The 15,657-nt window shown below is 42.1% G+C and overlaps 1 protein-coding gene across 4 annotated transcripts in view; it reads right to left on the reverse strand.

Moving 5' to 3' along the window:
* The window catches only part of LOC137302560 (E3 ubiquitin-protein ligase RNF13-like), a 107,903-nt gene extending 92,841 nt beyond the window's left edge, over window positions 1–15,062 (reverse strand). The window contains exon 1 of one of the 4 annotated variants that reach the window (XM_067972302.1): window positions 14,962–15,062. The gene's annotated coding sequence lies outside the window, so the exon portion shown is untranslated. Of the gene's footprint in view, window positions 1–14,766; window positions 14,860–14,892 lie in introns of those variants that run through there. The other 3 variants (XM_067972304.1, XM_067972301.1, XM_067972303.1) reach the window with 3 other exon arrangements.
* Window positions 15,063–15,657: the final 595 nt, after the last annotated feature.

The following is a 15,657-nucleotide window of genomic DNA, read 5'->3' on the forward strand; positions in this document are numbered from 1 at the left end:
CGAAGGGTCCATTCCCTCCTTGATACTCTGGTGCACACTTCTATCACCCCCAACACCTGCTCTGCCTCTCCCAGCACCTTCTCATGCCAGTGTAGGAGATGCAACACCTGTCCTTTCACCTCCTCGCTTCCCACCGTCTCGGGCCCCAAACACTCCTGAAACAGCGATTTACTTGTACTCCTTCCAACTTAGCGTACTGTATCCGCTGCTCACAATGCGGAGACCAAATGCAGATTGGGTGATCGCTTTGCTGAACACCTCCGGCCGGTGGGTTGGTCCACACCCCTGGGGTCACCTGCCTTTCTTCATGAGCCACAGGCCTTCTCTTTGCCAAATATTCCATGCTTCCCCCCTCCTCTGCTATTCTGCTGTAACCATTTAAACCTCCTGTGGCCCCATCTTTTGTCTCTATGCTTGTAACATTATCACCTTATTTTGCGTTGCACCATCGCTTTTGTCAGTTAATCACTGGCTGACCCCTCATCCTGCGACTCTCTCCACAGATGCTGCCTGACCTGCTGAGTGTTTCCTGCATTTTCTGTTTTTATTTCAGATTTCTAGCATTTGCAGTATTTTGCTTTTGTGTCAGTTTGTAGCACTCTTGCTTCTGGGGCCAAAAGAGTATCGGTTCAAACCTCACACCAGGAAACTGCAGAGCAGCACTGAGTAGGTGTGGCATGGTTTGAGGTGCCAGATGAGATTGTTAAACTACAGCCCCACGTGCTTATTCAGACAAATGTAAGGAATCTTACAACACCAGGTTATAGTCCAACAGTTTTATTTGAAATTCACAAGCTTTCGGAGGCTTTCTCCTTCGTCAGGTGAGTGTGGGATTCCTTGAAGGTTACCGCATATATAGTCAGAGAACAATGCCTGGTGACTACAGATAATCTTTCCAACTGCCCGTTGTCAAGGCAATCAGACAGAGAGACAGTACATACAGGACTACTGAATATACAAACGGTCCGAACCCAAAGACAGAGAGAGAGAGAAAGAAACATCCGAAAGGAAGAGAAAGAGAGAGAATGACCAGTTGTATTAAAAACAGATAACTTTTTTTCGCTGGTGGGGTTACGTGTAGCGTGACATGAACCCAAGATCCCAGTTGAGGCCGTCCTCATGGGTGCGGAACTTGGCTATCAATTTCTGCTCGACGATTTTGCGTTGTCGTGTGTCTCAAAGGCCGCCTTGGAGAACGCTTACCCGAAGATCGGTGGCTGAATGTCCTTGACTGCTGAAGTGTTCCTCGACTGGGAGGGAACCCTCCTGTCTGGCGATTGTTGCGCAGTGTCCGTTCATCCGTTGTCGCAGCGTCTGCATGGTCTCGCCAACGTACCATGCTCTGGGGCATCCTTTCCTGCAACGTATGAGGTAGACAACGTTGGCCGAGTCACAGGAGTATGAACCATGTACCTGGTGGGTGGTGTCCTCTCGTGTGATGGTGGTATCTGTGTCGATGATCTGGCATGTCTTGCAGAGGTTGCCGTGGCAGGGTTGTGTGGTGTCGTGGATGCTGTTCTCCTGAAAGCTGGGTAATTTGCTGCGAACGATGGTCTGTTTGAGGTTGGGTGGCTGTTTGAAGGCGAGTAGTGGAGGCGTGGGGATGGCCTTAGCGAGGTGTTCGTCGTCATCGATGACATGTTGAAGGCTGCGGAGAACATGGCGTAGTTTCTCCGCTCCGGGGAAGTACTGGACAACGAAGGGTACTCTGTTGGTTGTGTCCCGTGTTTGTCTTCTGAGGAGGTCTATGCGATTTTTCGCTGTGGCCCGTCGGAACTGTCGATCGACGACTCGAGCGTCATATCCCGTTCTTACGAGGGCGTCTTTCAGCGTCTGTTTTTAATGCAACTGGTCATTCTCTCGCTTTCTCTTCCTTTCGGATGTTTCTCTCTCTCTGTCTGTCTGTCTTTGGGTTCGGACCGTTTGTATATTCAGTAGTCCTGTATGTACTGTCTCTCTGTCTTATTGCCTTGACAACGGGCAGTTGGAAAGATTATCTGGAATCACCAGGCATTGTTCTCTGACTATATATGCGGTAACCTTCAAGGAATCCCACACTCACCTGACGAAGGAGAAAGTCTCCGAAAGCTTGTGAATTTCAAATAAAACTGTTGGACCATAACCTGGTGTTGTAAGATTCTTTACATTTGTCCACCCCAGTCCATCACTGGCATCTCCACATCATGCCTTATTCAGACAGCCTCTTTCAAAGAGCCGGCACAGGTACTATGGGCCGCAAGGCCTCCTACTGTGCCGTATCATCCCATTCTAGCAGTTCAGGGGATGTTAAGGACCTTGTGGCACTATTTGAAGAGCATACATTTTTCTGTCATCTAACCAACATTCCTTCCTCAACCAATACCAGCAAAAACAGATTAACCGGTATTTATCTTGTTGCTGATTGTGTGATCCTGCACCGCCCAAAATGGTTGCCAAATTTGCCTAAAACAGTCACTAGACCATAGAAGTTTACAGCACAGATGCATGCCCATCAGCTCATCTTACCCGTGCTAGTTCTTTGCTAGTGCAACTAATCTCATTGCCCCGCTCTCTCACCACTGTCTTCTATCTTCCTCTATTTCAAATATGTATCCAATTTTCCCGTAAAAATATGCAATGGTTGCAGTTACAACCACTCCCTGTGGCAAAGCTCCAAGAACCCTATGCATAAAGAAATTTCTCCAACTCTCCTCACTCTCTTAGGAACAATTTTAAATGAATGTCCCCTCATCACTGACTCCTCTAAGAAAATAATCTTTCCTATTCACTATCAAAACCCTTCATAATTTAAAGTACCTCTTAAATCCCCACATAGCCTTCTCTGCTCCAGTGGAAATAGTCCTAGTATCTGAAATCTCTCCTAATTCCTGGAAGTAAAAATCGCCAGCACAGTGTTCGGATGGAGTGTCGTCACCCCAAGCACCAAGCCGCTCCTTCACCCCAGTCCCAGCACACCCCTCCCACACTGACAGCACTTCCTACCAGAGAAAAAGTAGGAGCTATAGTTGAGGTCTCAATTTATTAAAGGTGAACAGGGTAAAAGAGACAAATGGATATCACATCAAAGAAAGGAACAGAACTTCAAGGTAGGCATTCCTTGGAGAGAAGTGGCACTGAATTAAGGAGGGGTGGTCTGCAGCCTTGGTGGCGACCTTTTAGTTCTACCAGGCTCCTGAAACAGCGATTTACTTGTACTCCTTCCAACTTAGCGTACTGTATCCGCTGCTCACAATGCGGAGACCAAATGCAGATTGGGTGATCGCTTTGCTGAACACCTCCGGCCAGGGGGTTGGTCCACACCCCTGGGGTCTACCTGCCTTTCTTCAACAGCCATGGACCTTCTCTTTGCCAGATATTCCATGCTTCCCCCCTCCTCTGCTATTCTGCAGTTCTATTAGTTCTACCAGGCTCCTGGGCTTCTGAAACTTGCTCAGCTTTGTCAATTTTTCACGCTTCTCCATCTCTGAGCTATTCACGTGTCGTACTCGAAGCGCTACCTTGTCTATCCTCTGCACAGATGCTGCTGGACCTGCTGAGCATTTCCAGCATTTTCTGTGAGACAACGGGATGTGTTCGGAGAGCAAAAGGATTGAAAGATAAGGTGGATAAGTGGAGTCAATCTACCAAAAAGCAAAAAATCTGCTTAGTCCTGATGGTCTTGCTCAAAACATTCTTATGGACGTCTGGGTTTGAATCCATACCACCATTCCTGTGCCTTAAAACGAGAACTAAAAACTAATCATAGAATCTTACATCACAGCAGGAGGCCATTTGGCCCATTGTGCCTGTGCCGGCACTTAGAAAGAGCTGTCCAATTTAGTCCCAATTTCCCAGCTCTTTCCCCATACCCCTGCAAATTAGTCCTCTTCAAGTACATGTCCAATTTGCTTTTGAAAGTTCCTAGGGTAGTGGAAGCAAATTTCTTTTCAGGTAGCGCATTCCAGATCTTAATAGCCCTCTGAAAATATTTCTCCTCTTTTCCCCTCTAGTTCTTTTGCGAATTGTTTTAAATCTATGACCCCTGGTAACCGATCCTCTTGACGGTGGAAACAGTTTCTTCCTATTTGCTCTAGCAAAACCCCTCATTATTTTGATATCATTAGGACTCCCCTTAACCTTCTCTGCTCTAAGGATAACAATCCCAGATTCTCCAATCTCTCCACATAACTGAAGGCTCTTATCCATGGTATCATCCTGGTAAACCTCCTCCTCTGCACCTTCTCCAAGGCATTGACATCCTTTCTAAAGTGTGGTGCCCAGAATTATACACAATGCGCCAGCTGAGGTTTAACCAATGATTTAGAAAGGTTTAGCATGATTTCCTTCCTTTTGTATTCAATGCCCCTATTTACAAAGCCAATCATACTAATGTATAATTTGTGCAGAGAATCTTGTTAATTACTTTGCAGTGATTTTGATGTTTTGGACTGAATAGCTGCTTTCCCCCTCCCAGCCTGATAAAAACAGAAGCAAAGACAAACACTCAATGTAATCTAGTGAATAATCAAAACCGGTTTGTTACACAAGTTTCCCTCCAGGCTTTTCTGATACATATGAGACTTTAAGCAACTCACTGCTCGAACACATGATATTTAATCTAATGATAGTCTCTTACAGCCTTCCCACACTGTGGGTTCTTGCAATCTCCCACTGTTTTTGTATCATCACTAGTGCTTGCAATCAAATGACAAAGCACTTTAAACTAACTGCTTGTCCTGTTCGGAATCCTTCCTAAATACCCTGCTGTTTTAATGCTGTCACATGCTTTTAAAAACATCAGTGCCAGATAATGCATAAAGCAAACTCTCAGGACTGCAGGGGATTAACAAGATGTTATTCAACCAACACAGGGTACTTCCATACTGAACTTCACTGTACATTTTATATTAATCTGCTGCTGAAGTCCCTGGTGATTTCCTAATACAAAACACATGATCTTGCAGATCACACGTGACACCTTCCCCATTGTGAATGTTTTCCTTATGTTCTGGAGCAAACAGTTAACTATTAGCACAATTGTCAACAAGTTTTGGGGGCTCCTGGTGGCTGTGTGGTTAAACGTACCACACACTGTGGTACTGAGCCATTCAGATCAGAATGGCTCCAGGTTCAATCCCTGATCTGTGCAAAGTTACCTGATTTCAACCAGGACAGCAATTAGGGCACCATAATTAGCTTCAGTGCCCCTAGTCTACAGAAGGAGAAAATCAGCTGGAGTCCCTGCTCCCGCCTCCCATCCAGTGACCTCTACTGGAAAGTGTTGGTGTGGTATCAGGAAGGATAGGATCGGTATCAGCTATTGACACTCACTGCCTAGGCTCACACATTAAGAATGACGACTTAAGTGAAGTACCAGAGGGTGCCCAAGAATCAATTCCTTCAGGAGAGAAGGGGAAGAAATAAGAAAATTATTTTTTAAAAGTTAGTTATTTTAAGCAGCAAGCACCATTTACAGAAAATCTGTGCTTTTCGGCTAATTTTTCACTCATTCAGTTGAATGATGTCAGTGCTGGGAAATGAAATAATTTCCATTCAGGATTATAGAAACCCAGTATCAAGATCGAGAACTGCCAACTGACAGAGTTAAGGGTTAGATGCCAAGTAAAGGTCCCTTAGAAGTGCAGGCCCAGGCTCCCTCATGGCGCATCTGGGGATTAACAAGATGTTATTCAACTAACACAGGGTACTTCCATACTGAACTTCACTGTACATTTTATATTAATCTGCTGCTGAAGTCCCTGGTGACTTCCAGAAGCTCAGTCGTAGGTAGTTGAGTCATAGGCATTTCAATCCCCAACTACAACTGGTTTGAGAGGTGAAAATATAGTACCGATTGGTGTACAGTAGCTCCTGCTGGAAGTGTCTGGATGGGAATGTCAACAACTGGCATTTTTATACAGTAGTACTTACTTAAATTAGACATCTTAGTGTTTAGAGAGAGGAGAAAAGGATACAGATGAAGCAGGAGAGAAAGGGGAAACAGAAGCTAAGGATAGGTGCAAAAGCAGAATTGGAGGTATTTTCAGGAGGTTTTAGAAAGCAGGGAGTGAGGTGGAGAAGTGGAGGAATATAGGAAGGAAGATGGGCATGATGTATGAAAGAACATCCACCGATGTTGGAGCAGAGAAAGTGGGGAAAAAGCAGTGATCTGGCGTGAGAGGAGTGGAGGGAGCGTGGAGGGATTGATGGCTGAAGAAGATCACTGAAAAAAGGTAGGAAGAGCCCATGGAGGGATTTGAAACAAGATAGGATCCTACAATCAATCCAATGGGGACTTTGGGTGGAGGCAAGATCGGGTTTAGTTGTTATACCCCCACCTCACATGATCAAATAGCCTGCCAGCACTCATTGTCTCACAAACGATTGGCCACTTGGGCAAAGTACTGGAAAATATATATGGAAAAGTACTCCAGCAGCTTAGTGTCTTCAAAAGGGTTTTACTGACATGAATATCCAACATCCCTCCTGATCCAGTGGGCAAGGCTTTGTTGGGAACTGGCTGTTATCAACCAAGATGTTATTCTGGCCAAAGATTACTTACTGGATTATTAAACCCAATTAATCCGGACATCTCTGGAATTGTAGTCCCACACACCTGTGGGTTTGATAGCCATGAGCCATCATAGTTACAGCACTAAATTGATCAGAGGCACTTAAAATGTTTCATTTTCAGTAACTGCCTGTCAAACACTTCAAGGCACCATCTCTGGCATGTAACTGAAGTGCTCACTAATTCCTCTTGCTTCTGCTTACTTACACAGTGATGTCTTAACTCTACGAAGTTGGGAAAAAGACGACAATCATTTTTACATTTAGCACCGTATTTGAAACAGACTAGCAACCAGTATGTTTTTTTTGTTTAAATACATACAGTGAGATATTCCACTACTGTTGTAACTAGAATGTATCAATACTTTCTGAATTAGCCCAGGAAGATTGTTTCCCCCAAAACTTGTCACGACACACCCGAACATCACATCAAAATAGTCTGCTTCTACCTTGTCCCATCCTTTTGTAATTTTACAATGCAGTATCTGCTCAACAATGTGCTTCATCCCCAACCTTAGAAGAGTGTGTCCTTTACTACATCGGTGCTTCATTTCCCACAGCAGCAATTCTATGGCCTCTGCAAGTGAGTTTGCCAACTGAGTTCCAATTAGTGTTAGCTTTGTCCTGTGTCCCCATGTCAACTAGGAACTGAGTTGAGACTGCCAAACACATTTACAAAGGACTCTTACAACCAACAAAGAGAGAATACATTCACCCTATCATTTTGGGATGGATTCAAATTCAGATTTTAGAGCTGACCAGCTAGTATACTAATCCAGTCGGGAAATTAAGGTCCACAAGTCAGAGGCAACAACAGAGGTAATTCACAGAACCATACAATGTTATAGCATAAAAACAAGTCATTGGCCATCTCTGCAACCTAATTTAATCCCAACCTCCTGTTCATTTGCATACCTTTTAACTTTACTCTTTTTCAAGCACTATGTAATTCCCTTCCTTTTAAAAGTGCACCTGAGATGCAATTTGTGCAGTTTAATTCTACCAGCTCACATCCACCTAGGAAAAAAAACTGATTAGGAGTGAAAATCACTCATTTGGTTTAAAAATGCTGCTATACATCACTCTTAAAATAAACACAGCTCCAGGAAAGTGCCGAACCCCCACCATAAATCACTAAAGTATGAAAATTAAACTTTCAACTCATTCAACCATCATTCATACACGTTACGCACACAAATTTAAGAACCTGCAATCGGGGAAGCTTTTCAATTTTTAATGAGACTTATACTTGTGCCATAAAAATGCATTAAAAGAAACAGAAAATACAGGTGCAGATCTGTGAGAATACATTTTTAAAAACTCAAAAGATTGCAATAAAACACCAGAAAAAAATGATTGTTTCCTGCTGCACCTGAAAACCTGGTCATAATTGTAAGAGAGCCTCTGAGCAAACGCAACTGTAGGAAACTCGTATAAGAGGCTCTATAACTTGGGGGCGAGGACAGTTTTATGGACAGAGGCATGTTCAAGCAGAGGGACCGATAGACGGCTGTAAAAAAAAGGAGCTTTGGGTCTATTACTTACGCGCACAACTCACTTTTGCCCAAAATACCTTTTAGGTCACATAATTGATTTGCGCCCCGTTTATATGTGTCTCTAGGCGCAAATACAGAGGAAATTCAAGGCCCAGACATTTAAACAGCTGTGGCTCAGTGGGTAACACTCTTGCTTGAGTCAGAAGGTCGTGGGTTCACCCCCACTTCTGGGACCTGAGCACATAATCAAGGTTGACATTTCAGTGCAGTACTGAGGGAGTGCTGCACTGTCAGAGGTGCCGTCCTTTAGTTGAGATGTTAAACCAAGATCCCTACCCCCTCAGATGGACATAAAAAATCCCATGGCACTATTTGAATTGATTGAAGTCAATGGGAATCAGGGGGAAAACTTTCCAGTAGCTGGAGTCATACCTAGCACAAAGGAAGATGGTTCTGGTTGTTGGAGGCCAATCATCTCAGCCCCAGGACATTGCTGCAGGAGTTCCTCAGGGCAGTGTCCTCGGCCCAACCATCTTCAGCTGCTTCATCAATGACCTTCCCTCCATCATAAAGGTCAGAAATGGGGACGTTCGCTGATAACTGCACAGCTTTCAGTTCCATTCGCAACCCCTCAGATAATGAAGCAGTCCATGCCCACATGCAGCAGGACCTGGACAACAGGACGTTCCCCTCCAAGTCACACACTATCCCGACTTGGAAATATATCGCCATTCCTTCATCATCGCTGGGTCAAAATCCTGGAACTCCCTCCCAAACAGCTCTGTGGGAGAACCTTCACCACACGGACTGCAGCAGTTTAAGAAGGCGGCTCACCACCACCTTCTCAAGGGCAATTAGGAATGGGCAATAAATGCCGGCCTTACCAGTGACGCCCAGATCCCATGAATGAATTAAAAAAAAATTTTGAAGAAGAGCAGGAGAGTTCTCCCTGGAGTCCTGGCCAATATTTATCCCTCAACCAACATCACTAAACAAAAAAAAGGTGATCTGGTCGTTATCACATTGTTGTTTGTGGGATCTTGCTGTGCACAAATTGGCTGCCATGATTCCTACATTACAACAGTGACTACACTTCAAAAAGTACTTCATTGGCTATAAAGCACTTTGGGAAGTCCTGAGGGCATGAAAGATGCTGTATAGTTGCTTGTATTTCTTTCTTTTTTTTTCCTGGGCAAAATACTTAAAGTTTAAAAAGTTCCCATTAATTTACATATACCTCAGCTGTGCTTATAATTTCTATATAATTGATAACACCAAAACAGGCCGTTTAAAGTAACTGAGGGATCTAGAACAAGGGGACAAAGATACAAGATTATATGCAAGAGATATAGGACAGAGATCAGGAAACTTTGTTTTTTTTTAAACACAAAGGGTAGTAAAAAAGTAAAATGCACAATTAGTGATTGAAGCAGGGGCTATGTTAATACTCAATAGGTGGCACAAAGGGATATGGGAACAGAGCAGGCATATGGGATTAGGACTACTGCTCAGGTGGAGGACAAACACCATTACGGACTGCTTGGGTCAAACAGCCTGTTTCCATGTTGTGATTTCTATGAGTTGCCTGGACTTTAAGGACCACATTGCCACGGTTCAGGGGTCAGAATCACCAGTTGGACACTCAATGCACAGATTCCCTGCATATAAACTGCTTACAATAATTCCTGGAGGAGAACTTCCACAAAGTCAGATACATCGCTTTTACACCAATGGAAAGAGAGCTGTACAAACATTAAAGTAGGATTGATGTAAAACAAGTACAATCTGCTGGGGTGCATTGAAATTAGAGTGTAGCCTTTAAAAAGTCAATTGTAAACAATTTTACAACACCAAGTTATAGTCCAGCAATTTTATTTTAAATTCACAAGCTTTCGGAGATTTTCTCCTTCCTCAGGTAAATGTTTACCTGAGGAAGGAGAAAATCTCCGAAAGCTTGTGAATTTAAAATAAAATTGCTGGACTATAACTTGGTGTTGTAAAATTGTTTACAATTGTCAACCCCAGTCCATCACCGGCATCTCCACATTTTAAAAAGTCAGTTCTGGTTGAAGATTAGGCTAGCAGCTTGGGTCGCAGCAGGTAAGCAAGGAACAATGCCTGCCTCATTCACTTGATCGTCAGCCAGCTTGATTGACTGCATGTCTCGTGAATGCTTTTGTGCCACTTGACAAGAATGTTTAACACATGGGCAGATGGGACACACAACCAAACAAGGTACCAAGGCACGCATGCAATGAAGAAGATGTCACAATTTCACATAGTGCGACCTGCAAGTCCTCATCAATGAAATTGTGCTCAGGGGACAGACTACTAGGTATCCATGGCAGGAAACCTGCCAAAAATGTCTTGATGCAGTGCCGCTCTGCTGCTGTTTGGGCACTCTTATTGGGGTCATTATCCATGGAGATCCCCCGTAGCTGCCTGAAATGAGCATGTGCCATAAACGTTGAGCACGGTAGTCACCTCCAAAGCCAGAGAGAGAGAGCGCAGTGCGGACTGACAATGGCGACTGCAGGTCCTGATGCAGTAGGTGGCAGAGCTGCCCCACTGCCTCTTTGGTCAAGCACTCTTATACATATCTCCTCACTAAGGCCCTCATATAGCCCGTGTAAATATCCTTAAATGCCACCTAACTCTCCTTTGCTCCATGCTATGCTGCTCCTCCTCCTTGATAATTGGACACAAGATTATGCCCATTGAGAATGCCATACCTGCTCCTGGGAAGACCTCACTGTGGGTAAGGATGAAGGCGGGGGGGGGGGGGGGGGGGGGGGGTAGAATTTCCAGTGGTCTCAGATTATTAGACGCAAGTCCAGGTGAGTGTAGGCAGAATGGGGAAAACAAAGAAGAACACTGCAAACAGTGGTTACCAGCTGCAGAAATCACATGAAACTCTGAAGACTCAAACTCCTCTCTTCTGCCTCTCTCAGCTGTGATAGCTGTGTCTTATAATTTTCTGTCTCAATTATCTGAGTAATTTCAGTCTAAATTTGCAAGTGCAAAAGCAGGAAACTGGGAGCTGAATCACCACTGGCCCTCATTATCATATATTTATCAGTTCATTCGGATCGCAGGAAGGGCCAAAAAGTACAACGGGAGAATTGATTTTGGGGCAGAAAATCAGTGTCAACTTCTTCCGCCCATTTTTTTGCCACAAATAGTTACTTGCCCTGACTTCCGTGCACAGAAATTACACTGAAACCGGCATGGAAATTGTCTCCCCCCCCCCCCCCAGTATAAACCCACTGCACAGACTTACTGCATATAACTATGACCATGGTCCATTGTCCCCCCTTGACCTCTCTGCCACCGTTGATAGATCCTTAGGGAACTCCGGAGGTAATGGAGAGGAGGCAGGGCGAGAAACCAGTGCCAGAGATTCTCAGGCTATGATTGGATAGGTTAAGTGTGGAACCAAGAAAAGCCAAGATAACTGAGCTGGAAATGGAGAAGAGGTGCTGGAGGAGGATGGTGCGCTCCAGTGTGTCATAGGCAACGTAAAGATCAAGGAGGAATAATGGACCATGTTTACAGTCACAGAGGGTGTCATTTGTGACTTTGGTTAGGACCATGACAATCTTCCTGTATATAAAAAATCCATCTCACACACACACACACACACTTCACGAGAGTTTAGAAGAATGAGAGGGGATCTCATTGAAACATATAAAATTCTGACAGGGCTACACAGACTGGATAAGGGGAGGATGTTTCCCCTGCCTGGGGAGTCCAGAACGAGGGGTCACAGTCTCAGGATTCGGAGTAGGACAATTAGGACTGAAATGAGGAGAAATGTCTTCACTCAGAGGGTGGTGAACCTGTGCAATTCTCTACCACAGAAGGCAGTGGAGGCCAAGTCACTGAATATATTTCAGAAGGAGATAGATAGATAGATTTCTAGACACAGAGGGCATTAAGGGGTATGGGGAGAGAGCAGGAATATCGTATTGAGATAAAGGATCAGCCATGATCATTATGTACACCCTTTATACTCGCAATGAATGTGTATATATACACGCTTCACACCCACTGTATAAATATACATACATATACACACACACACACACACACACACACACACCTTCACTCACTGTATACAGTATAAATATATATCCTTTGCACTCACTGTACGAATATACAGTATAAATATCCTTTGCACTACTGTACAAATATACAGTATAAATATATATCCTTTGCACTCACTATGAATATACAGTATAAATATATATCCTTTGCACTCACTATGAATATACAGTATAAATATATATCCTTTGCACTCACTATGAATATACAGTGTAAATATATATCCTTTGCACTCACTGTATGAATATACAGTATAAATATATATCCTTTGCACTCACTGTATGAATATACAGTATAAATATATATCCTTTGCACTCACTATGAATATGCAGTGTAAATATATATCCTTTGCACTCACTATGAATATACAGTGTAAATATATATCCTTTGCACTCACTATGAATATACAGTGTAAATATATATCCTTTGCACTCACTATGAATATACAGTATAAATATATCCTTTGCACTCACTGTATGAATATACAGTATAAATATATATCCTTTGCACTCACTGTATGAATATACAGTATAAATGTATATCCTTTGCACTCACTATGAATATAGTGTAAATATATATCCTTTGCACTCACTATGAATATACAGTGTAAATATATATCCTTTGCACTCACTGTATGAATATACAGTATAAATATATATCCTTTGCACTCACTATGAATATACAGTATAAATATATATCCTTTGCACTCACTGTATGAATATACAGTATAAATATATATCCTTTGCACTCACTGTATGAATATACAGTATAAATATATATCCTTTGCACTCACTATGAATATAGTGTAAATATATATCCTTTGCACTCACTATGAATATACAGTGTAAATATATATCCTTTGCACTCACTGTATGAATATACAGTATAAATATATATCCTTTGCACTCACTATGAATATACAGTATAAATATATATCCTTTGCACTCACTATGAATATACAGTGTAAATATATATCCTTTGCACTCACTGTATGAATATACAGTATAAATATATATCCTTTGCACTCACTATGAATATACAGTATAAATATATATCCTTTGCACTCACTATGAATATACAGTATAAATATATATCCTTTGCACTCACTATGAATATACAGTGTAAATATATATCCTTTGCACTCACTATGAATATACAGTATAAATATATATCCTTTGCACTCACTATGAATATACAGTATAAATATATATCCTTTGCACTCACTATGAATATACAGTATAAATATATATCCTTTGCACTCACTATGAATATACAGTATAAATATATATCCTTTGCACTCACTATGAATATACAGTGTAAATATATATCCTTTGCACTCACTGTATGAATATACAGTATAAATATATATCCTTTGCACTCACTATGAATATACAGTGTAAATATATATCCTTTGCACTCACTGTATGAATATACAGTATAAATATATATCCTTTGCACTCACTGTATGAATATACAGTATAAATATATATCCTTTGCACTCACTGTATGAATATACAGTATAAATATATATCCTTTGCACTCTGTATGAATATACAGTATAAATATATATCCTTTGCACTCACTATGAATATACAGTATAAATATATATCCTTTGCACTCACTATGAATATACATTATAAATATATATCCTTTGCACTCACTGTATGAATATACAGTATAAATATATATCCTTTGCACTCACTATGAATATACAGTGTAAATATATATCCTTTGCACTCACTATGAATATACAGTGTAAATATATATCCTTTGCACTCACTGTATGAATATACAGTGTAAATATATATCCTTTGCACTCACTGTATGAATATACAGTGTAAATATATATCCTTTGCACTCACTGTATGAATATACAGTGTAAATATATATCCTTTGCACTCACTGTATGAATATACAGTATAAATATATATCCTTTGCACTCACTATGAATATACAGTATAAATATATATCCTTTGCACTCACTGTATGAATATACAGTATAAATATATATCCTTTGCACTCACTATGAATATACAGTATAAATATATATCCTTTGCACTCACTGTATGAATATACAGTATAAATATATATCCTTTGCACTCACTATGAATATACAGTATAAATATATATCCTTTGCACTCACTGTATGAATATACAGTATAAATATATATCCTTTGCACTCACTGTATGAATATACAGTATAAATATATATCCTTTGCACTCACTATGAATATACAGTATAAATATATCCTTTGCACTCACTGTATGAATATACAGTATAAATATATATCCTTTGCACTCACTGTACGAATATACAGTATAAATATATATCCTTTGCACTCACTATGAATATACAGTGTAAATATATATCCTTTGCACTCACTATGAATATACAGTGTAAATATATATCCTTTGCACTCACTATGAATATACAGTGTAAATATATATCCTTTGCACTCACTATGAATATACAGTGTAAATATATATCCTTTGCACTCACTATGAATATACAGTGTAAATATATATCCTTTGCACTCACTATGAATATACAGTGTAAATATATATCCTTTGCACTCACTATGAATATACAGTGTAAATATATATCCTTTGCACTCACTGTATGACTATGCCTGGGTCGGTGGTGCGGGCCCTGTGTCCCCGCAATGGCCGTTACGTTTATTGTGAATTCAAGTCGCGGCCTGAGATTTTTCCAGCAAATGACTAAAGCCGGAAGCTGACTTACCTTGGAGCGCCAGATCCGCTGGGAGTGTGGTCAGCAGGTCCTGTCAAGCCCGGGTTATTGATCATTTACCTCAATGTCCTTGCTTCTCCTCCGCCTCCCGCTCGCCTTTATCCCCATCCCTCGATTAAAATGGCGACGCGGCGCTGCCGTCAGATCTTCAGGATTAATAGCTGGGGCCCCGCCCCACGACGTCACGGGCCCGAGCCCCGCCTCCCCATGACGTCACGGGCCCGAGCCCCGCCCCCACCTCCCCGGCGTCACGTGACTCCGCTGCCGTTTAACGGCTGCCGGCGGTGAGCTGTGTCCGCCCCTCACCCAGAAGCGAGGCCCGAGGCTTGACACAATGGCCGTCTACGGGCAGGCCTCGCTACGCCACTGATTCTGATATGTGCGAAATGATATATTTTGGTGGAAATAAGGAGGAGGCAATATAAACCAGAGGGATTAACTCTAAAAGGGGTACAGGAACAGAGAGAGCTGGGGGTATATGTACACAAATCACTGAGGGTGGCAGGTTGAGATCCTGGGCTTTATAAATAGAGGCATAGAGTACAAAAGCGAGGAAGTGATGATGAACCTTTATAAAACACTGGTTCGACCACAACTGGAGTATTGTGTCCAGTTCTGGGCACCGCATTTAGGAAAGATGTGAAGGCCTTAGAGAGGGTGCAGAAGAGATTTACTAGAATGATTCCAGGGAATCTCCACCGGCATCTCCACATCATGATTCCAGGGATGAGGGACTTTAGTTACGTGGATAGACTG

Source organism: Heptranchias perlo, chromosome 35 (genome assembly GCF_035084215.1).
Source record: "Heptranchias perlo isolate sHepPer1 chromosome 35, sHepPer1.hap1, whole genome shotgun sequence".
NCBI lineage: Eukaryota > Metazoa > Chordata > Chondrichthyes > Hexanchiformes > Hexanchidae > Heptranchias > Heptranchias perlo.